This window comes from Tamandua tetradactyla, chromosome X, assembly GCF_023851605.1.
Source record: "Tamandua tetradactyla isolate mTamTet1 chromosome X, mTamTet1.pri, whole genome shotgun sequence".
NCBI lineage: Eukaryota > Metazoa > Chordata > Mammalia > Pilosa > Myrmecophagidae > Tamandua > Tamandua tetradactyla.
In genome coordinates this window covers 90785125-90810004 of record NC_135353.1, presented here as the reverse complement: position 1 = coordinate 90810004, position 24880 = coordinate 90785125, and the positions used below count along the sequence as shown (strand labels likewise).

Here is a 24880-nt window from a genome sequence, read left to right as displayed (position 1 = left end):
TTTGGTTAACCCCTACTCTATCCCTTAGAGTTCAACTTATTAAATATGACTTCATCAGACAGGTTTTCTCCTACCCTCCCTTTTTATTCTGTCTCTTAGCACCCTGTCTATTTTCTTGATAACACCTACCACAATTTGTAATTATTTTAGTAATTTTCTGTTCAGTAGCTTTCTCTTCCACTAGTCTACAATTCCATAAGACGAAACTTTGATTTTGTTCACTGATATATTGCCAAGCCAGCATATACTAGAGGCTCAAAACATAAGTTAGTGCGTGAAGGAATAAATGACTACACTGAGGAAAAGACAGAAATACCAATCCTTAAGATTATGCAGATATAACCAAGAGCAGCAATTTGGATTTATTACTACATTACCTAGACACGCTGGGTGCAGTTCTGTTTCAGCCAGAAGGCAGATCACAGGAAGCTTTCCCCTTTTAAGCTCTGGCTTAGAGGTCAGAAATCCTAGATTCTAATTCAGTTCTTCTACTTACTGATTGTGATGATTAGGTTCTGGTGTCAATTTGGCCAAATGATTATGCCCAGTTGTCTTGTCAGGCAAGTTGCCATTGCTGCCTGCAAGGATATTTTGTGGCTATTTGATAAACTGGAAAGCTGGTGTATTAAGTCTGTGGCTGATTACATCTGCAATCAACTAAGGCCTGCCTCCCACAATGAGATAGTCCAATCAGTTAAAGGCTTTTAAGGAAGAAGACTTTTCCACTGCTTCTTTAGCCAGTGGGCCTCTTCTGTGAAGTTTATCCAGACCCTTCATCAGAGCCACCAGCTTCCCAGCCTGCCCTATGGATTTTGGACTCTTCTATTCCCACAGTTATGTGAGACACCTTTATAAATATCATATTTTCAGATCTTTCCTGTTGGCTCTGTTTCTCTAGAGAACTTGACTAACACAGCTTGGTACCAAGAATGGTTTTTGAGAAACAGAATCTTAAAAATGGGGTTTTTACATTGGTTTTCAGATTTGATTAAACTCAAAGGCACTTATGACTCTGTTTCCAATAATCAAGATGTCACTGACATTCCATGGGATGAGTTGGCAATAAAGATGCTCAAAATATCACCATTAGATTCTGCTAATTGTATGCTTATATCAGACAAGCCTCTGGTGTTTTTTGATATTTTTATTTTTGTGGAATTAAGAGGTATAATGATGTTGGCTGGTTGTTGTTAGACATGCTGGATACAGTGATGAAGGAAAGGGATGAGTGAAGGATTCAAATTTGAAACTTAAGTGCCATACGAATGATGCAAAAGTTTTCATGTGTGCCCTGAAAGAAAATTTTATTTTCTGTGGTCACAGACTTGAGGTCTCTGAAAACCAGACACAAAGCCTCATTGTGCAAGTAGCAGATTTATAACATAAACTAAAACCTCAGCCTTGCAGGATGTCTGCTGTTAAAGTTAAGGGCTTTGACTGGAAAAGAATGGGATCCTGAAACATGGGACGGTAATATGTGGCTTGATAATGATGGCAATGGGGAGACAGGATCCCTGGAATCTGCTGAGCCTTTGTTAGATAGACTTATAATGGACTTCCCTGAGGAAAGAGATTTCTGACCTCCAACCTGACTTGGAGAAACAGCTTCCCAGTCTCCAGTCTGCCCTGAGGAGTCTGCCATCCAATCTCCAACTAATAAGATTAATCCTTCAGTGCCGCTAACCCTGCAACCAGCTCTCCTGGGGAAACAGCCCTCATGCCTCTGTCTGGAGCAACTAATCCTATTTCATCAGATGAAACTGCAACAGAATGCCCTGAGATAATTGGCTTGAAAGATACTTCTATCATTTTTCATGACCCACCCTTACCTTACCATCCCTCTTTTCTTCCAGACCTATGAATAGACTAAAGTCATAGCAGGTCCCAAAAGGTGAGGTAGAAAGTGTGACTCATGAAGAGGTACACTATATTCCACAGGAACTGCATGAGTTTTCCAATTTATATAGACAGAAATCAGGGAAATATGTGTGGGAATGAATATTAAGGGTGTTAGATAATGGTGGAAGGAGTATAAAGTTGGATCAAACTGAATTTATTGATATGGGCCCACTGAGCAGAGATTCTGCATTCAATGTTGTAGCTTGAGGGGTTAGAAAGGGCATTTACAGTTTGTTTGGATGGTTGGCTGAAATATTAATTCAAAGGAGGACAACATTACCTGAAATTGAAATGACAGATCTGCCCTGGTATAATGTAGATGAGGGGGTCCAGAGACTTAGAGAGATTGGAATGTTAGAGTGGATTTATCATGGAAGACCTGCTCATACACCCCAGGAATGTCCAGAGGAGACATCTTTCACCAGAATCTTAAGGAATAAATTTGTTAGACTAGCTCCTTCATCCCTGAAGAGTTCTAAAGTCACCCTTCTCTGTAAGTCAGATATTACTGTGGGAACTGCTGTCACTGAGCTGGAATCCTTAAACACAATGGGGATGATTGGATCCCTTGGCAGAAGCATGTGGCGACAGTTAATCACCATCAATGAGATGCACATGGCCACCATAATGAACAGAAGAATTAAAGCCGCAGGCAAAATCATCTGACTCACAGAGACTTATGGCATTGGCTAGTGGATCATGGGGTACCTAGAAGTAAAATAGATGGGGAAGGACCCTTTTACACTGGCTAAAATTTATACTGTTAACCTTCCTCCCAGCCTTCCCCAATGAGACCTATGAACTTTTACTGGGGTAACTGTGCACTAGAGAAAAGAAAATGATCAGATATTTCAGGGATTATTAGACATTGGCTCAGAAGTGACATTAATTCCAGGAGACCCAAAATGTCACTTTGTTCCACAGAGTGGAACAGAGGAGGGGCTTATGGAGTTCAGGTGATCCATGGAGTTTTAGCTCAAGTCCATCTCACAATGGGCCCAGTGGGTCCACAGACACATTCTGTGGTCATTTCCCCAGTTCCAGAATACCCAGCAAGTGGCAGAATCTCCACATTGGTTCTCTGACTCATGGAGTGAGGGTTATTATGGTAAGAAGGGCCAAGTGGAAGCCATTAGAACTGTCTGTACCTAGTAAAATTGTAAACCAAAAGTAATGCTGTATTCCTGGAGGGATTGCCGAGAGTAGTTCCACTTTCAAGGGCTTGAAGGATGCAGGGGTGGTGATTCCCACTACATTCCCATCCAACTCTCCTGTTTGGCCTGTGCAGAAAACAGTGGTACTTGGAGAATGACAGTGGATTATCATAAACTTAACCAGGTGGTGATTCCAATTGCAGCTTCTGTTCCAGATGTGGTATCATTGCTTGAGCAAATCAATACATTGCCTGGTACCTGGTATGCAGCTATTGATATGGCAAATACTTTTTATCTAAATAGCTGTTAGTAAGGACCACCAGCAACAGTTTGCATTTATCTGGCAAGGCCAACAGTATACCTTCACTGTCCTGGAGAGTTGATATATCTCTCCAGTCTTATGTCACAATCTTGTCCACAGGGACCTTGATCATTTCCCCCTCCCACAAGACATCACACTGGTCCATTATATTGATGATATCATGTTGATGAATCTAGTGTGAAGAAGTAGCAACTACTCTATACTTATTAGTAAAGCATTTATATGTCAAGGGATAGGAGATAAATCCAACAAAAATACAGGGGTCTTCCACCTCAGCAAAATTTCTAGATGTCCAGTGGTGTGATCCCTTCTAAGGTGAAAGAGAAGCTGTTGAATTTGGTCCTTCCTATGGCCAAAAAATAGGCACAACACCTAGTTGAGCTCTTTGGAAATTGGGGACACCATATTCCTCATTTGGGTGTGCTACTCTGGCTCATTTACCAAGTGACCAGAAAAGCTGCTAAAAGTTTTGAGTGGGAATCAGAAACAGGAGGCTCTGCAACAGGTCCAGGCTGCTGTGAAAGCTTCTCTGCCAATTGGGCTATATGATCCAGCAGATCCAAAGGTGCTGGAAGTGTCAGTGGCAAATAAGGGTGCTGTCTGGATCCTTTGGTAGACCCCTATAGAAGAATCACAACTCAGACCCTTAGGGTTTTGGAGCAAAGCTTTACCATCCACTGTAGATAACTACTCTCCTTTTGAGAAACAGCTTTTAGCCTGCTACTGGGCCTTAGTAGAGACTAAATGCTTAACCATGGACCACCAAGTTACCACGAGACCTTTGTTGCTTATCATGAGTTGGGTGTTTGTCTGACCCACCAAGCCATAAAGAATGGTGTGCACAGCAGCACTCCATCATAAAATAGAAATGATGTATTAGAGACAGGGCTCAAGCAGGTCCTAAAGGTATGAGGAAGTGGTCCAATTGCCCATGGCCTCCACTCCTGCCCCATTACCTTCTTTTTCCCAGACCAGAGCTGTGGCTTCTTGAGAGTTCTTTACAGTCAGTTGACTGAGGAAGAGAAAACTCATGCCTGGTTTATAGATGGTTCTGCACTATATTCAGGACCACCTGGAAATGGACAGCTGCAACACTACAACCCCATTTTGGCATGTTCTTAAAGAACAGTGGTGAAGGGAAATCCTTCCAGTGGGTGGAACTTTGAGCAGTGCACCTGGTTGGTCATTTTGCTTGGAAGGAGAGCTGGCCAGAGGTGTGTATGCATACTGACTCATGGGATGTTGCTAGTGGCTTATCTGGATGATAAGGAACTTGGAAAGAGTGTGATTGGAAAATTGGTGACAAAGAGGTCTTGGGAAGAGTTATTTGGATAGACCTTTCTGAGTGGGCAAAAAACATGAAGATATTTATGTCCCATGTGAATGCTCACCAGAAGGTGACTTCAACAGAGGAAGGTTTTAATAATCAAGTGGATAAGATGACCTATCCTGGGGATACAAGTCAACCTCTTTCCTCAGCCACTCCTACCATTGCCCGATGGGATCATGAACAAGTAAGCATGGTGATAGAGATGGAGGTTATACATGGGCTCAACAACATGGATTTCCACTCACCAAGGCTGACCTGGATTTGGTCACTGCTGAGTGCCCAATCTGCCAGCAACAGAGACCCACACTCAGTCCCCAAAATGGTCCCATTCCCTAAAGTAATCAGCCTGATACCTGTGTCAGGTTGATTATATTGGACCACTTCCATCATGGAAATAGGAGCAGCGATTTATGCTAACTGGAATAGACACAAACTCCAGATATGAGTTTGCATTCCCTGCACACAATGCTTCTGCAAAAACTGCCATATGTGGATTTACAGAATACCTTATCCATCATCATGCTATTCCACACAGCATTGCTTCTGATCAAGGAACCCACTTCACAGAAAATGAAGTGCAGGAATGGGCACATGCTCATGGAATTCTCTGGTCTTACCATGTTCCCCATCATACAGAGGCAGTTGGGTTGATAGAACGGTGGAATGGCCATTTGAAGACCCAAATACAGTGCCACCTAGGTGGCAATAACAGGACTGAGGCAATGTTCTCTAGGAGGCTGTGTATGCTCTGAATCAGCATCCACTGTATGGTGCTGTTTCTCACATAGCCAGGATTCATGGGTCCAGAAATCAAGATGTGGAAATGGGAATGGCACCACTCATTATCACTCCTAGAGATCCACTAGGAAAGCTCTGCTGGTCTGCAGATCTGAGTCCCAAAAGGAGAAGGGCCCCATCCAGGATACACAACAATAATTCCATTGAACTGGAAGTTAAGGCTGCCACCTGGTCAATTTGGGCTTCTTATGTCACTGAATTGACAGACATGAAAGGGGATTACTGTTCTGTCTGGGGTGATTGATCCTGACTATCGGGGGGAAATAGAACTGCAACTACACAATGGAGGTAAAGAAGAGTTTTCCTGGAATACAGGCAATCCCCTAGGGTGTATTTTAGTACTGCCATGCCCTGTGACTAAAGTCAGTGGAAAACTGCAACAACCTTATCCAGGCAGGACTACCAATGGACCAGAAACTCAGGATGAAGGTCTGGGTCACCCCACCTGGCAAAGAACCACAGTCAGCTGAAATACTTGCTGAGAGTAAAAGGAACATGAAAAATGACCATGTGATCATTTAAAGAACTGAGGACTGTGATTGTATCAATATTTCCTCCCTGTTTTGCTATGCTTGCATTTGTATACAAGCAAATATCTTGTTTTCCTCTTATCATATGACATAAACGTAGTGTTCATATTATAGTATTTAAGTCATAAGTTATGAAGTTTAAGAATGAATGTTACCTAAGGATTTGCACCCAATTCTGGAGAGATGTAGTGTGTTTCTCATTGTATGCAAGACAGTTGAGTATTGTTAGGTGAAACATGTCTGTTATTGTGTTCTATTTGGAAATTAAGTATGTTTCAAGGTGATGTGTATAGCTGCCAAGTTGAAAAGGGGTGGACTGTGATGGTTAGGCTCTGATGTCAACTTGGTCAAATGATTATGTCCAGTTGTCTGGTCAGGCAAGTACTGGCCTGCCCATTGCTACAAGGATATTTCATGGCTGGTTGATAATCTGGAAGGCTGGTGTATTAAGTCAGGCATGCCCCCTGCAATGATATAATCCAATTAGTTGAAGGCTTTTAAGGAAAAAGAGAGACTTTTTCACTGCTTCTTCAGTCAGCAAGCCTCTCCTCTGGAATTCATCCAGACTTCTCCTCAGAGCAGCCAGCTTCACAGCCTGCCCTATGGATTTTGGACTCTTCCATTCCCATTGTTGTGTGACACATCTTTATAAATCTCATATTTACGAATCTCTCCTTTTGGTTCGGTTTCTCTATGGAGCTCTGACAAATGCACTCGTATTGTGGTCCTAAACAAGTCTTTTATCTCTCTGGGCTTCAGTTCCTCTTATGACAAATGGGAATTATAATTCTAGTCCTACCTACCTCATAGCACTGTTTTGATAATTAATTGAGATAAGACATACTGACACTTAGTACAAAGTGAAGGTTTGTATATACGTAAGGAATGGCTCACTCTATTAATGTCCCACCTCATTTGTCACTGTTATTGCCACTGAAGATTTCCTCCAGGCTCCCTAAGAGCAAGGCATTGTGTAATTTTCTGGGACTCTGGAGTGATTTGGTTGCTTCATACACAGCTAAAAGTGGTGCTCATTGAGAAAGCACATGTCCTTGCCCAACTCAGCCATCAGGAGTAAGACACAGTGTTTTCTTTTCCTGAAAAGCTCTATCATAACAGTTCTATAGGAGATGGGACATTTTGAAGCCAAAACTCATGTTTTCAGTGGCAGAATGCTTACAAAGCACCCAGGTCTGGCCCAGATGCAATGACAGTTTGTGGTGGTCAAATGCCACGGATAGATCATGTCTCATGGGAAATGGGTGTTCATTTATAAAACAGAACAGGGCCTGAACAGGACCTGGAATCCAGGAAAGACTACACTCAAACATCCCATATGTTAAGGAGGTATTTGCAGCCCAGGATTATGAAGCAAAAGTAAGAGAGCACCTAGCAGTTTTAAAGGAATCAAAACACCTTGACCAGACACAATTCATTCCCAGGGCCTGAGAAGTATTTACATGGAATAACTAGTATGCTATTTGGTGCAAAAGAACCTGTTTGGCTTGAGGTAACTATTAAATATTTGTTGAATGCAAAAATAATCTTTGCAAATTCATGAAGGATGGAACTTGAAAAAGGCAAAAGTTATCCTAACTTTTCAAAAGGGGAAAGAGGCAAATTTTAGAAACCAACAAAAGAGTAATTTTGAAGAATGATTGGACATCTGTTCCCAAAGTATGCTGATTAACCGGTTGATGTTTAACTAGGGGGATATCATTTAATGGCATGTGCTACAGAACTCTGCCTCTGCACTCTGATCACTATTTCTATACTTTAGATGAAGCCATAACAGGTAGACTGATTACATTTGAAGGTTTTCTTCCTGGCCTCATGGAAGTGGACCTCGTATGCTTTGAGGAAAGTTTGAGAAAGGGTTTGGAAAGGTTCAAGTGGAGTAGCCAGGGAAGGACCCAAGGGGTAGAGTGACCTTGAATAAGGGAGAAAGAACATATAGGCAAAGTTGAGAGTAAGAGCACAGCTAAGGTAAACATGTGAGATGATACAGGACACTTTTTGAAGATAAGGGAGCAGACCGGTTATGCCAGAATAGAGAGTTCATTTTGGAAAGAAGAGTTGAAGGTGATGAGACTGGTGTGAAAATGTGCAAGGGCAGATCAGGAGAGCCCTGGTGCTTGGCTAAGAAGTTTGGATTTTATGACTCTATGTGTAACCATTCATTCATATATTCGTTCACGCACTCAGCATGTATTTATGGAAACCCTATTCCTGACTGTGCTTGCAAAAAAGGAGAAATGTGGAAACCCTGTTTGAAGGTGCTCACAGTTCTGTAAGTCAGTCCAACACATCAATAACCACAAGATTGCAAATATGTATCCAGAGAGAAATGTTCAAGGGTTGTTAATTGAGCTATTGTGCAGCTGGTATGTGGGAGATGAAGTTGCAGTTAGATGTGCTCTTGAAGTAAGGGTTTCCAAACTGTCCTTCCAGGAACATTGCTTCCTTTGAGAATATGTATCACAGGACAATGTGGACGGTTTTCATAAGCGAAATGTATTCAAATGTTTATTTCTGTAAGATTTCAATTTTTTTCTACTTTCCAAATATTAAATGCTCATTCTTTTTTGAAATAGTAGTAGTCAAATAGATGGTCACTGCATTTCTTTTACAAGTATTACTTGGTAAGAAGTCCATCAACAGATGAATGGATTAACAAAATGTGGTATATACATATGATGGAATATTATGCAACAGTAAGACGAAACGAGGTCCTGAACCACATGAAAAGATGGATGGTGCTTGAGGGCATAATACTGAGTGAAATAAGCCAGACACAGAAGGTAACATACTGTATGTCTTCGCTTTTACGATCCTGGTAAAGGTAAATGCAGAGGCTTATAATACATAATATAGGGGACCTAGAGATACACAGAAGCTAGAGATGTGTGAATGGTTAGCTAATGAGGTTGAATTTAAATGTAAGGAAATAGAAGTGAAGGTAGTTCATTAGTGCATCTATAAGTAATATTACCACATTGAAGGTGAACCTGATTGAAAGGGTTGCATAGACCCATATGTCCCATTGATTAACACTACAAATATAAGTAAGTTATTGCATGAACTACTTCAAAGGTATGAATCTTGTACAAAAAAATTGTATAATATCAGGTTTAGGGGGAAAACCTGCTAAGGCATGCTATGGGCTGTTTAACAGGAAGACATCAACAGTACCACAGCAATACCACGGGTAAATAATGGGGGGAGGGAGAAAGGTAAGACTCAAGGGGAGATTTGGATTTTCTATTTGGTGAAGGTGTGTTCATCGGTTACTTTCATCTTGGGAACAATGAAAATTATTTAAAATTGAGATTGTTGATGGACTGTTGACTTTAGACGTTATCCATGATGCACAATGAATAGAGGTGGCTGAAGGATACACTGAGTGAGAAGTAGAACAGCAAACGGTGGTGTATACATATGATCAAATATTGTGCTGGTACTGACTGGAATGAAGTTGTGAGGCATGCAATGTTGTGAATGTGGGACATTGTGTGGTGCAAAATAAGCCAAAAAAAAAAAAAAGGAGAAAGTATTGTTTTGTCTCATTTAGAAAATGCTTATAAGAAAATAGGGGCCTTAATTGTAAACTCTTATAGCAGTCACATTTAGTCTGGAGCAGTAATTGTTACTTTTAGATTTTGAGAGAATATGCTATATATGTATAACCTGCTATTTCCCTGGAACTTTTGGTACCTGTGTGACACCTAAGACTCAGAGTAGGAGTTCTGCTGTTATGAAGGTCAGCATTGCCACATGCAACAACTGTTGAAGAAACTGAAGAAGTCGTCAGGCTTTAATTAGAGATGAGAACAAAGCTGATCAGGTTAGGATTAAGGTAATTCAGAATACAGGGGTAAGGAAGACATTTTCTGTATTTTAGAACTTCACCTACTCTATGAGACCAAAGGAAGAAAGGTTTATTTTGTCCAGAGCCTAAATTTTCAGTAGCACATAATCTAACTCAACCTGTCTGCATAGATCAATTAAACAAGCAAAACACACAGAACCTAGAATGGGAATGAGGGCCTTTAACTCTATATAGTTTAATGCAATGCCAGGATATATCCCAGAGTATGACACAGATGAAAACTATTGGCAAAGTCCCTTGAGCGATGGGAACAAAAATATGGAACTATTAAACTTTACCATCAGGAAAACCCCTGATATTGTCTCAAACGTAGGGACTTCCAAATCAATAGTGATCTTGAGGTTTGCTCTTGTGAAGCTTCTGTATGTAGCAGAGAAGTTTAGCCTACTTATAGTTATGCCTAAGAGTTACTTCCAGAGTTGTTGTTGCTCAGATGTAGCCCTGTTCTCTCTAAGTCCAACTCTGCAAGGGAAATCATTACCCTTCACCCAAAGTGGGACATGACATCCAGGGGTGAAATTTTCCCTGGCAGCATGGGATATTACTCTCAGAGATGAGCCTGGCCCTGGCACCGTGAGATCAACAATGCCACCCTGATCAAAAGGGGGGAAAGGAATATAACATACATGGTATCAGCGCCTGAGAATTCAAATAGAGTCTAGAAGATACACTGGAGGCTACTCTTACACAAGCTTCAGTTAAACATTGCTACTTATCATGGTTTGCCAAAACCAGACCAAAACCATTCTTGCCAATCCTAAAGAGCACCTGGCGTTTTATCTGAGATTCTACAAAGGTTCTAGGCATTATGATTACTTTCCAGAAACCTACAACCTCCAGATGTTTTCCTAGGCCAGATTAAGTTCTGAAACCCAGAGAAGCCAGCCTCTCCAGACTACCAACTAGTTCCGTCCCATATTATTGACAGCCCCCTCCAACATGAAAAAGTTAGAGTGGGCATAGCCCAAATACCCCTAAAGAGTGAGAGAAAGATCAAAGATGATGGTGGAGTTATACCGAGAAGGTTGGATTTAACAAATGAGCATGAGTGCTGAATCATTATATTGATATTTCTTTTAGCATCCAGTTCCTTAGAGCAGCTAGAAGTAAAAATATCAAATTGTGGAATTGTAACCCATACCAAACTCTGAAATCTGTTCTACAAGTAATTGCTGTGGTGTGCTTTGAAATGTATTGCTTTTTTATATATATGTTGTTTTTCACAATAAAAAAAAGTACTACAAATGCCTATAGAAAACTGTAATATGCCTCCCACCTAGAGAGGCAGGCCCACCAATTTTAACATATTTGCCACATCTATCTATCTATCTATCTATCTATCTATCTATCTATCTATCTATCTATCTATCTATCTATCTATCCATCTACCTACCTACCTATTTATTTTCTGAACATTTGAGAGTAGGTTGTATATATCACATCACGCTCCTTGAACACTTAATAGTACCATGTACATTTCATAATAACAAGGATATTCACTTATGTAACCATCTTAAGTATACTTATCAAGTTCAAGAAGTTTAATGATATAAAGCGTAAAGTCTATATTGCAATTTTTCATATGTCCCAATAATGTCCTTTAAGCCTTTTGTCCTCTATTAGATACTGTCCAGGATCATGTATTCCCTTTAACAGTCATTGTCTCTTTAGTTGCTTTTTCTTTCTTTCATTTGATTTTAATTGTGGGTACATAGGTACAATGTAAACTGACACATCTCAACCACTCCAAAGCATACCACTCAGTGGTATTAATCACATTCACCATCCATTACCAGAAATTTCCAGTCACACCAAACAGAAACCCTATGACCATTACATGTTAATTCCCCAATCCCCCACCCCCCACATCTGGTAATCTGTACTCTATATTCTGTCTCCATGAGTTCACATTTTCTAGCTATTTCATATATGTGGAATCATATAGTATCTGTCCTTTTGTGTTTGACTTATTTCACTTAATATGATGCCTTCAAGGTGCATCCACATAGTGAGCAGCATGTATCAGAGTTATGAATATACATCATATTGTTTATCTATTCATCTCCTGATGGACAATTGAGTTGCTTCCACCTTTTGGTTATTGTGAATAATGCTGTTATGAACAGGGGTATGGAATTGTCTGTCTGAGTCCCTGCTTTCAATTTTTTGGAGTATATATGTTATATATTCAAATGAAATTAATGACCTTGGAGCCCAAAAATATTGTAAACATGTTGACTGCAATTAGAATATAAACATATTGAGAAAAACGTGTTTTTATAGCAAGTGATAAACCGATATTAATGCAAGGATAGGAATTAGACAGGTTTGATGCCCGCCAGAGGGACACTTCCTATAAACACCCAGTGGAGACACCACTTCAATGAGCATCAGGTAAAGGCAGTGTGATACCTTGCTGCTCTGACTCTCAGCTCCAAAACCCATGCTGTGCTGCAAGGCTTGCTGCCATCCCATCATTGTAACCAAGCATGTCCCACCATGGGCTTTGGAACCTTCACTGATGCCATATAGGACTCAGCTCCTGATACTTCTTGTTAAATGTACCCACCAACCTTCTGTTGCCCCTTGGGCTGATGGACCAATAGACTTTGGTATCCTCTACCTCTAACTGTATCATGTGCCCTTGACCTGTATTGTGTATTAGTTGTGTTGGCAGTTTGGGATTAAGCAAGCAAAAAATTGTGCTGAGTATTCAAACCATTGTAACGTCAAATCTGCTTTCAAGTACTGAATTTACTATCCATTGGCTCTGTTTCAATTTATGACAATCATATTTACATGAAAATATATCAAGAAGTGGGATTTCCAGGACATATGGTAATTCTATACTCAACTTTTTGAGGAAACACCAAACTGTTTTTCACAGCAGCTATACCATTTGACATTCCCACCAACAATGTACAAAGGTTCCTATTTGTCTGCCACCTTGTCAGCACTTATTTCCCATTGTAAAAAATAATGTGTTGGAATCCTTCATATAGTCTATGAGTTCTATGAGTCCTTTGTGAATTATATGTATTACAAATATCTTCTTCCATTCTTTGGCTTATCTTTTAACTTGATACTTTTTGATGAATAGGTGTTATTAGATTTAAAGTAGTCAGATTTACCAAACTTTTCCTCTTTGCTTAGTGTTCTTTTATGTCTGTTTAAGAACTTTTCTTTTTCTTGAGGTAGATATTATCTCTTTTTACTTCTAAAAAGCTTTAGAGTTTTTCTTTTCACATTTAGGTTTATAATGGATCCAGAGTTAATTTTTGTGTATAATGAAAAATTTCATTTTTCCATATGGATTCCCAATGGTCCTAGCACCATTTATTGAAAGTCTCTCTTTTCCCTAAACTATGCAATGCACATTCTGTAATAAATCATTTACCGTTATGTGTCGGTTCTCGATTCCATGCCTATGGCCTATTTACCCTTCCCTGTGCTAACCTGACAATGTATTAATTACTGTAAATTATCATAAATCTTATTTTCATTGTAATTCTTAACATAAATCATACTTTCTGAAATCCTGCCACCTTGCTTTCACTCCTTTATAAGTATTTTGGTTACTCAGAGCCCTTGGAATTTCCAAATAAGTTGAACAGAATTGATAGAAGCAACTAGTCATATTTCATACACACACACATGAAGGCTGGGTGGGGGGGGAGAGAGAAATCCATCAGGATTTCAATTGATATTGAACTAAATCAAGGATCAATTGGGAAGAATTTGTCATTTTTACAATATTGAATCTTCTAATCCATGAACATAGATTTTCAATTTACTTAAATTAATATCTCTCAATAAAGTTTCATACTTTTCTTCATATAAGTGCTACATGTATGTTATTAAACTTATTCTTGGAATTTTTTGTTGTTATTTGGTGCTATTATAAACAGCATTCTTCAAAAATAACATTTTCTAATAATTTGTTACTGGTACATGGGAATTAAGTTTTATACAGTTATTTTGGTTTGCAAAAGCTGCTGGAATGCAACATACCAGAAATGGATTGGCTTTTGCAAAGGGGATTTATTAAGTTATAAGCTACAATTCTAAGGCCGTGAAAATGTCCAGATTAAGGCACCAACAAGAGGATATCTTCTTGGAGGAAAGGCAGATGGCATCCAGGATCCTGTCACATGAGAAGGTACATGGTGACATCTGCTGTCCTTTCCTGGCTTCTCAATTCAAATGACCTCAGCTCCTTCTGCATGTCCAAACATCTGTGTTCTTTCCAAAACTTCCCTCTCTTAGAAGACCCCCGTAAGCTGATTAAGACCCACCTTGAATAGCTAGGGCCACACCTCCATGGAAACAACTTAATCAAAAGAGCCCACCCACAATTGGATGGGTCACATCTCCACGGAAACAACCTAATCAAATAAGTCCCACCCACAACAGGTCTGCACCCACCAGATTGAATTAGAAGAACATGGCTTTTTCTGGGGGTACATAGCAGTTTCAAACCAGCACAATGGTGATTTTGTAGCTGGCAACCTTGTTAAATTCTCTGAATAGTTCCAATAATTTCTTATTGATTCTTTGGTTACCCTATGTACACAATAAATGAACTACCAGTGATAAAAGTTTTGGGGATTTTTTGTTGTTGTTGTTGTCCAATTCTTACACCATTAATTTCTCTCTCTTGGCTTACTACACTGACGAGGCCTCCAATTAAAATGCTAAATACAAATGGTTATAGTGAGCATCCCAGTGCTGTTCTTGATCTCAAAAGGAAACCTTTTACCATTTCACTAGTCTACTTGATGTTTGATGGAATTTTTTTCTTTTTTTGGTTTCTGATTGCATTTTATCAAGCTAAAGAATTCCTCTCTTCATAGTTTGCTAAGACTTTTTTGTCATGAGTAGCTGTTGAATTTTAACAAACAATTTTTTGTACTCTCTTCAGCAGTGACAAATCTAGTAAATCCTTCTTCTGAGTCTTTAATTTTTTTATTGTATTTTTCACTTCCAAAAACTCTATTTCTACTTTTTCAAATATGCTATATTGTTTTTTTCTGGCTTCTAACATTGTTTCTGAGAAGGCAGTTATCAATGTACCTGTTGGTTCTTTGGAGACAAAATGTCTTTTCTTCTCTCACTCTTCCCTGTAGATATTTTGAAGCTTAGTTTTATTTCTCTTTCCATAATAGGCATATTTCTTTTATCCTTTCCCCAGTTTCCCCAATGGCAAAGTTTTGCAAAACTGTAGTACAGTTTCATAAACAGGATATTGACATCCATAAAATCCACCAATCTCATTCAGCTTTTCCAAGTTTTACTTGTATTCACTGGTTCTGTGTATTTACTTTTATGCAACTTTGTCACATTTTATCAACCACTGCTGTCAAGGTACATCACTATGAGGATACCCCTTGCTGCTTTTTAAAAAATGAACTCTTTATTTAAAAATAATTTCAAATGAACTGGACTGTGGCAAAAATAATAGAACAATATGTCATTGGTAACAGAGACCAGCAGGAGTTAGAAACAGGGTAAGATAATGGGTAATTGGAGCTGAAGGGATACAGACTGTGCAACAGGACTAGATACAAAAACTCAAAAATGGACAGCACAATAATACCTAATTGTAAGGTAATCATGTTAAAACACTGAACGAAGCTGCATCTGAGCTATAGTTTTTTGTTTGTTTGTTTGTTTGTTTGTGTCTTTTGTTTTTTCTTTTTCCTTTTCTTTTTTTATTATTATTATTTTTATTTTTTTCTCTATATTAACATTCTATATCTTTTTCTGTTGTTTTGCTAGTTCTTTTCCTAAATCGATGCAAATGTACTAAGAAATGATGATCATACATCTATGTGATGATGTTAAGAATTACTGATTGCATATGTAGAATGGAATGATTTCTAAATGTTGTGTTAATTTCTTTTTTTCTTTAATTAATAAAAAAAATAATAGAACACCCATACAGAGAACTCCAACATTACTGTTTTAAAATCAAACTCACCCCTCTTCCTTCCCGATGTCACCCATTCCTAATTACCTTCAACCACTAATCTGTTCTTAGTTTCTATAATTTTGTCATTTCAAGAATGTTATATAAATGGAATCATATAGTTTATAACCTTTTGAGATTGGCTTTGTTTTCATTCAGCATAATTCCTCATTCTTAGCTATTGTGCATATTAATAGTTCATTAAGCCTGCATTTTCTTATTTGTTCTCTGTTTCCTCTGGTTCTCATTCCCCTGTTTCTCATTTCTTGCCTTCTTGTAGGAAGGTTTCCATTTTTTAGGGTTTTTTTAGGTTTCCATCTTGATTTATTTATAGTGAATTTTTAGGTTTCCATCTTGGTTTATTTATAGTGATTTCGAGTTTATCTCTTTGAGTGCTCATTCTGACTCAGACCGAGTTCATGCAGAGCACAGGCTAGTGTGGCTGTGAGTCTGAAAAACATGGCAGTCACAGAAGCAGGAATAGTTTTTTGGGGACTTATGAACAGGAGAAGTTCTCCAGCGGTGGCCGCTCTGGAGGTTTAGTGCTCCACACAGGATGGGGGCAGTACAAGGATTAATGTGCGATTTTAGAACAAAGACATTCCATATAGTATGAGGACATCAGGTTTCTAGTATAATCATGAAAGGGGCCTAAGACCTGATGTTTACTAATGTTTAAAACTAAGATACAACCAACGCAGATTTTACATCCATAGTTATAGTCTTCCCCTTCTGTAACAAGCCTGATTTAGCCAAGGACAAATGTCAAGAATGTAAGCAATCTAAATGTCCAATAAGAGGGATGAATTTAAATAAATTATGGCACCATCATTCAACATTAACACTAACATTATGCAGCCATTAAAATTATGTTTTAGATATTCATTTAATAACATGAATAATCTTACTATAATATTAACTTCTGAAAACAGAATATAAAATTATATGCACAATATGATCTCAATTCTATAAAAGAAATGTAAATGAAAAGAAATGTGCCAATATACCAACAATAACCTTTGTCTGATGGGATTATTTTTAAAGAACTTGTTTGTACTTTTCATTTTTCTACAATAGGCATGCATTACTTTTATAATCATAAAAGAGACAAAGATGAGGTGTGTTCAATTGTTCTAAAATGATTAGAATAAAGTACTTGAAAAATAATACTGAAAAGGCTGTGTTTTCTTTCTGATGCATTATTTGTAGAGAAAATAATTTCTATCAGTCCCTATTTTCAAAAAGCACAATGTATACTCTTCACACAGATGCCAATACAATGTTAGTGTAATAGTGGGAAAAAGCACAAATGATAATCCCCAAGACCTCTCCATTGATTAAGTGACACTTTGAAATTACTGCATGAAAGTGCCATTTGCTTTTCAAAAAAACACTGAACAAAAATAATCTTTTGTCCATGTCCTCTAATTTCATACAGTGAGAGTGTAAGTTAAATATATATGTATTTTGAAATTTTCAATTAAATTTGAAGAGGAATTATGTAAATATTTTGAATACTCCATTTAAAGTTCAACCAAATGGAATGGCACCTATTTAGCAACCATGTTGTTGCACATAGGGAAAAAGACAACTTTTATAAGTTTTAATTGGCAGGGACCTTTTTCACAGAAAGTTTGCCTTCATTTGAATACTATTTGTATTTATGTTGTCCTAGCTGCCTTAATAGCTCATGACTCAGGTGACAGATCATCTGTCCCCATTTGATACATACATCTTTCAGATGCAGACAAACTTATTTTGAAATGAACAAAGGGGCAAGGGTCCTTTTTGAGCTGTTCCATAGGAGATGAGAATGGAAATGAAGGCTCAGAGGACCCTTCAAACACCCAGTTGCTGCTGATTCATAGGCAGAGTAGGTGCTGTGTGTCCAGCCATGTGGGCCCATGAAGGTGTATTCAGCCTTGCACATTCACTCTCCAAAGCGTTCTTGTGATCAAGGAGATGCACTTTCCAAAAGGCGGTTGATGTGTCTGGGTAGCAGTAATTGGTAGATGAATAGTACACCCATCCTACTTCCTACAATTCATTCACATAGAAAGTACCAACCATCTGTCAAGCTTGATCTAGCCCAGTTCTCTACCCATCAATACTCTTGGTTGTTCTTTTAGTATCTTCTTTGCCCTCAGCTACCCAGTTCTTATCTGCCTGCATCATCACCTCCTGCTGTGTTCCAATCAAACCTCTCTTTCTCAATCCCCAGCTTCTACACCTTAGAAGATGATGCCAATTTACTTGTGATCCTGATGTCTAGCCTCTTCTTCCTAATCCTAAGCAGGGCTCTTGGTAGAGGCTCCATGCAGAGCTCTCGGCAGAGCTGGTTTGAAATATCCACTGGAATTAGCCCTTCAGATTTCACCACTGATAATAGTCAAGACTAGTTGAAATAAATGAATAATTTCTAGTTGAAAAGAGATATGTGGATATTCAATAACAAACCAGTATGCAGCATTAGCAAGAGGCCAATCTCAATTAAAGCTTGTTTTACACATCACTAAGAAAGTAAGTTATTTGAAAACATTCAAAGGGAAGCATTATTTGCTCTTGTGCCTGCTGCTGAACCTCATCCAGTCTCTTAGTCAAATATTACACTTGAACCCATTTTCAAATATTGTGTGGATATAAATAGTGCATTCATATATGCGTAGGAGGAAATCCAGTGTCCTATAAGATGGAGCTGATTGTATCCAATTGAATGCAAAGCCAAGAGGTTTTAGGAATTCAGGCACCGCTAGATTTGAATCTTGAACGTGATCTGGTAAGGCATTATATTTAAGGCACTGTTTTTTTGTTTGCGTGCCTTGGGCAACTCTAGCTTTTGAGATGCCTCCTACAATTGAATGTTCTCTTTTTGGTAATGGTTACAAGGTTTATTTATGGTGGGTCCAGAAGTAATAAACAACATGATGGAGAGCTTCCACTCTTAATAAACTCTCTTTGGCACTGGGGAGTCGGCATATCTCCCACCAAGCAGTGAGTATTAGTGAGTTCATTAACTGTTTTTTCCTGACCCCTCAATGCCAAGAAGCTAACTGCTTGTGTGCCAGACAGGGTTGGCCTTGCTGTGAAACTTGTTTGTATTTCACAGCCAGAAGCCACACCAGTTAATGCTTTCAACATGGAAACACTCTGGTTAAGGTGCTGAGCAGAATTTATAGGAATTTTAAGTCTTCAAAATTAAAGTATAAACAGAAGACACTTTTAAGAATCTGTAAATCTTTCTTCCTTGTTCTTGAAGACTTTCTCTGGGGCTGATATTAGGTGGAACCTGATCATTTTCCTTTAGGTGAGAAACAGAACCAAGCTCTCCAGGAGATATTTTTGGCTTGGTGTGATCCACTGAGTTTTCCTCACAGTGGCACATTACAAATTCCTAATTTAGACATTGAGAATTTATGAATTTATGATAAATAGGGCCAAGAGAGACTGAGGTTTCATATTTGGAAGCTATCAAGTTGACCTTTGCTAATTATCGTGTGTGAATGAATTTGAAGTGGGAAAGAAGAGAAAGGATATACGTGAACCTAACGAAGGAATACGCCGTCCTAAGTTAAACTTGGAACCATCCATTTCTGGGGGCATACCATCCTGTTTACGCATCGTTCCCATCTCTTCCTTGGTACAGACTCCTGGTGATTGTTGTACTAACTTCATTTTTGTTGCTCGTTAACATGGAAACAAAGGAAATGCCTGTTTTTAAAAAATATTCTCTAGACTCAACTTTCTTTTTTGTGTGTGTATGCTTATATAGTGGGGTCACATTTAATTCTTTTTCTGTGTATCCTATTATTGCAGCACCATTTGTTGAATTTTTGTTTGCTTGCTTTTTCTTTCTTTTGTTTGCCAGGTTTTTGTTTTGTTTTTTTGGTATGGAGGAAGTGCATGGACCAGGAATTGAACCCGGGTGTCCTGTATGGCAGGCGAGAATTCTACCACTGAACTACCCTTGCATCCTGCTACGCTCAACTTTTGAATGTTTTAGAACAACTTTAAGCCTTCGCTAAGATTACTGAAATTTGATTGCCTTTTTAAATGACTGATTATAGCTTTCCTAGAATTTTAGGGAGTTCATATGTGTATCAACTGCTGCCAGTTTATTTGCAGATAACTGCCACATTATTGTTGCACAAAACCAGGGACAAGGCCGCAAGCCTCCAGGAACATTATGCAGAAACAGAAAAAATTTGGGCAGAGGCTCCGAAGTTTCAGAAAGTAGGATTTTATTCATCCATGACCATAGGGTTCAGCCGAGTAGCCTCTGAAAGTCTGAGCACTGAAAAAAGGTTAACATCAGTTTTTATAGACAGGATCACACGTTAAAGACAAGGAATGCTTAGTATGGTAACAGGTGGGGGTGGAAGGGAATGATTTAAATCGGGAAGAGCATGAAGCTGGGTTTACAGAAATGAATGAGTGGTTAGGGGAGGTGTTTCTTTACATGAATTTGTCTTATCTTGCCCACGTGCAGTTTTACCCATTCTTAGGGCAAGCATCCTGTTTACATGTAGTTCTGACTGCTCAGAGGAATTTGGGGAATTTTTAAAGAGGAAGTAGTTTAAATATACAAGGAGGGGTGAGGGGCCCACCTGCTGCAAGGGGCCCACTTGCTGCATTTCCCCCCTTTGATGCTTACCCTGACTTAGAAGAAGGGGTTATAGCATCACCTATATTTTGCCCTTTTTTCCTGCAGATGTTGGTATGTCTTGATTTGAACTGGGCATGGGAAATAAGGTAGCCATGCAAGGTTTAGGCCCTTGCAAAGTTGGGGGTGGTGAGAGTCTTTGCCCCACCTTTGTTGGACCCAAGTTTTCTCCTGATAGCCCTTTTGCAATTGTGCCTGTCTTAGGTTGTTCTTTCCCTGAGGAATGTTACTGGTCTTTAACTAACCAGCCATTCTCCAGGGCAAAGCAGGGTGATGTGAGGTGTGCAAGTGAAGGAGGGGCAACACCTTCTGAGAGGGTCTTATCTGTTTCCTCAACAGCCTATGCCCCCTGGCATCCATGCCCAGCACCTGCCTTGGGATTTCCTTACCTGCTGGTGAGGCCCTAGCTCTGGTCACATGTTTTGGGAAACCCAGGTTTTTTTTCCTCCAGTAAGGGCCCTGCTCATAGCTTTGGGCAAAAGATAAACTGCATGGCACCAGCTCCCAGGAGGCCTCCACCTCAGCACAACCAAGAGCTCCCCCTTGATCTCATATACATTGCACTACCAGGAGGACCACACCGGGAAAGTTGTCAGATTTGGTGGTGGGGGGGGATAAAAGTGTACATGTGTTGAAGGTCAGGTGGACTTGGAAACAGTTTCCCTTTCTAGGGGTTATGGCAATAGCCTTGCCACCCTACAGTAGTGAAAACAGCACTACTGAACCTGGCAAGGTGGCATACTGGGTGACCTTTCTTCAGGGTGCATACAGAATAATGTAGGTCTGAGAACTGCTCTGGCATGAATACTGGTTATAGTTTACACCTTTTTCCCAACATAGGTGGTCTTGAGGTATGCCTGGCATGCATCATTCCCTTTGGAAGGGCTTGTGGCCATGCTGAGCAGAAACAGAGAAGTGAGGCACATGATGCTGGCTATGGGGAGTGCCACCACATGAACGTTCAATTAACCTCGGGGAAGGAATAGAGACACACACTCTGGGCAGTGCATAGGAAGGGGGAAGTTACCTAGGTAAGAGGGATCCCACCAAATTAGAGTAAAGTTCATTTTCAGGAAGAATTCCAGGTGACCTATTTCCAGGAGGGCTAAAACTGCTAAATGAAAGATAAACTCGAAGAGCAAGAAAAGACAGTTAGTCCACAGACCCGGCAGGCCGGGATGTCCATGCATCTATTCCTCAATCTTCAGATGTGTGTAGATCAGTCAGATTCTGGGGCAACTGAGACAGGGCTCGAAGGTCTCCTCAGGCTTCAGCCATGCATTGACTAACTGCTTCCAGTGAGCTAGACCAGGGCAACGATGGTCATTTCGGCCTCAGTCACGGGCTGGTCAGCTGATCTTGGCTGCAATGGAGAAGGGTGCAGTGGCTTCTGGAGAACGTTGCGTGTCAGGTGTTCAGGACCAGAAATGCACTCCCAGGGGTCGTCTACCATGGCCCTCTTGACCCGAGAGTGGTGAATTCACTGGATGATTTCCGCGACTCTAACAGCTGTTGGGGTTACTAAAACAACACAGTAAGGACCTCTCCATTGAGGCTGGAAGGAGCCTTTGTTTTCCTTTTCTTTTTTTTCCTTTCTTGTCTTTTACCCACACCATATCCCCTGGCTCAACCACATGTAAGGGAGGGTAGATGCTAAAGAGTTTGGGTACTGCTTTCAACACCTTCCCTTTTAGTTCACGTAAAACTCTTCCTAACTTTAACCATAATTTCTTTTTTGCACAAACCTTCAGCAACTTACTATATTTGTGCCAGTTTTGTCTTACATTTTCCTCATTTTGTAACAACCGTTTACTTTGTCTCAGGACAAAACTACTTTTTTTTTCCTTTTAGTAAAAACACATCCTTTATATTCTTTATACTTAAGTTATTACTTCAAAACAAACATTTCACCACGTACAATTACCATCAAAATCAAATTTGTCAGAATAATGTTAAATACTTAACATGCTTTAGTCGATGCATAGTTGAAGCATCAATACACAATTTTTTAATAAGAATTAATGGCACATATTAAGACTTTTCAAAAAACTGTACAGATAAAATTTATAAGCAAGGAGTTTCTCAATATTAAAAAGTTTCCCCATTTAAAAATATGAAACATAAAGCCAGAGGGGTTTCACTTTATGATTATAACTTAGTTTACACTTTCTTTATACATTTGTTTTATCTCATTATTTGACCAGACATCAATATTTTTTCAGTTGACCCCAGCTTCCAGCAGGGCTCTGAACAAATCTCTGCAGAAAATCCCGTTACTGGTATTGGGGAACCATTTCCTGTTATATTTTTTGGCCTTCCCTTTCCCCGTATGCCAGTCTCCCATTTCTCCCTGCTCTGCCATTTTATTTAAGACACTGTTAAGTGGATTGTCTGTTTCTCCTAATAATAGGGTCATTATTAAGTGTTTGTATGCTGGAGGTGCTGCCTTAATGACTGCATTTCTCTGTGAAGCATTGATAGGGAGGAGGTGGTATGTGTCAGCCTTTCCCAATACAATTGCTGACTTCATAACTTCCTTTTTTAATCTCTGCATAGCATCTCACAAAGTGTACCAGGGTCAATTATTTCGTGGCCACATAGTGTCAGCAGGGCATTGCTTATTACACCCTTGCGCAGCCAATGCCAGAAGTTAGAACTTTTTCCAGTCTGCCAACTAAACTCCTGAAAAGCAGTCTGTATAAAGGGATTGGAGCTAATTCCTACAAGTTTCATGCAATCAGCATACACTGTTCTTCCAGCCCCTGCATCAGCAATTCTGACCATCCAGGCAATTAATGGCTCACCAGTTTTCTGAGTAAAATGCCTAAGAATGTTAGTTATTTCTTGTTCTTTTATAGTGGTTTTGAAATTAACCTGATTGCCCTGTGTTCTAATTTAGCAACAGATGAGGTTCATACACCATTGGCTCATGTCCGCAGCAATAGATCTAGACACCTTCACCTGGCCAAGTTGACACCTGAACCTAACTACCACACCCTGTTTCTCTTGTTTTTGCCTTTGTATTGGGCCAGCTCCTATTTTTGGAGGATATTTACTTTTTTTTCTGAAAAACTTTCTCATCTAAAATATTCATATTTTTTTTCATCATCTGCCTCATCCCACACACCACCATCCCACTTCTCAGGGTCCCAATTAGCAATGGCAGTGGCTCGTACCATATGTACTTTCCCTTTGTTTACCTTGTTTCTTTTATATTTATATTGGGCCACATGGACTGCAGCCTTCTCAGCTACTGACTGATAATTACTGATAATTACAAATTTGATTTTCCATAACAAAATTTTGATTCTGCAGCATGGACAGTTTTTCCTATAATTCTGCCAATTCCTTTTCATAATTCATTTTTTCAGAGATTGCATGATCTTTCTGTTAACACATTTTCTCTATATTCCATTAACAAAGCCCATCCTCTTCTACACACTTCAATCATTTCTTTCCCTTTTTTCTAATGGAGAGTTTTCTAGACACAGAACAACATGAATAGGCTTTCCCTGTTTAATTCCATTCCTCCAATCTCCCCAGGGCCCTGTGCATTTTGCCCATTCCTTTGGAAGTGAGGAGTAAGGTAAATCATCCCATCCTGGGATTTCGTGGTTCTTTACTTTGAGCTTAGAGGACGTTTTCAAAAATGACATTATCTCCTAATCTATGCCCAAGGCTTATGGCTCACAGTTAATCTATTTCAAGTAAATTTTGAAGAGGGGTTACTGACTTAAAAATTCCCAAATGTCTTACAGCATTAGAAAGTACCAACCTAGCAGACAAAACATTCAAATCCAAAACATTCTGCATGCAAAAAGGACAAGAAACAGGCAACTTCAAATTTATCAAGAACGGTCCTAATAAAACATTACAATATTCAGAAGAACACAGTCCATATTTTCTGCACAAATTTTCTAAACCTTGTCTTACTGACCTTTACCATTATGAAGCTTTTCTGAAATGCAAATCCTGCTCACAGCACCAATTTTGTTGCATGAAAGGCAAAGTGATATCTGTGGCCATTTAATTTATAGGTTCAGATTCACGGACAACACAAACTTCAGTGATATAAAAACAAATTTTACTAGGAAAGTAATTAAAGAAAATAATTAAAAGATAGTAATTTAAAAAGTCTTCAAAACTAAAGCATAGTTACATCACCAGATAAGATGGTACCAACATCTGAAGAGAAGTGCTGGAGAGTTTCAGAAGCAGTATTTTAAACTCTCATTAGTAAAAATCCACAGCAATCTTGGGGACAGCATGTACAGTCTCCTTAGTTAAAATACATAGCAGAGCATAAGATTCTGATAAAGTGCTCTCCCTC

The 24880-nt window shown here is 39.2% G+C and overlaps 1 long non-coding RNA gene across 1 annotated transcript in view; it reads right to left on the bottom strand.

The window, feature by feature from the left end:
• LOC143671593 (uncharacterized) overlaps window positions 1-24880 on the bottom strand; it is a 128239-nt gene that overhangs the window by 102199 nt on the left and 1160 nt on the right. The gene's annotated exons all lie outside the window — the stretch shown is intronic.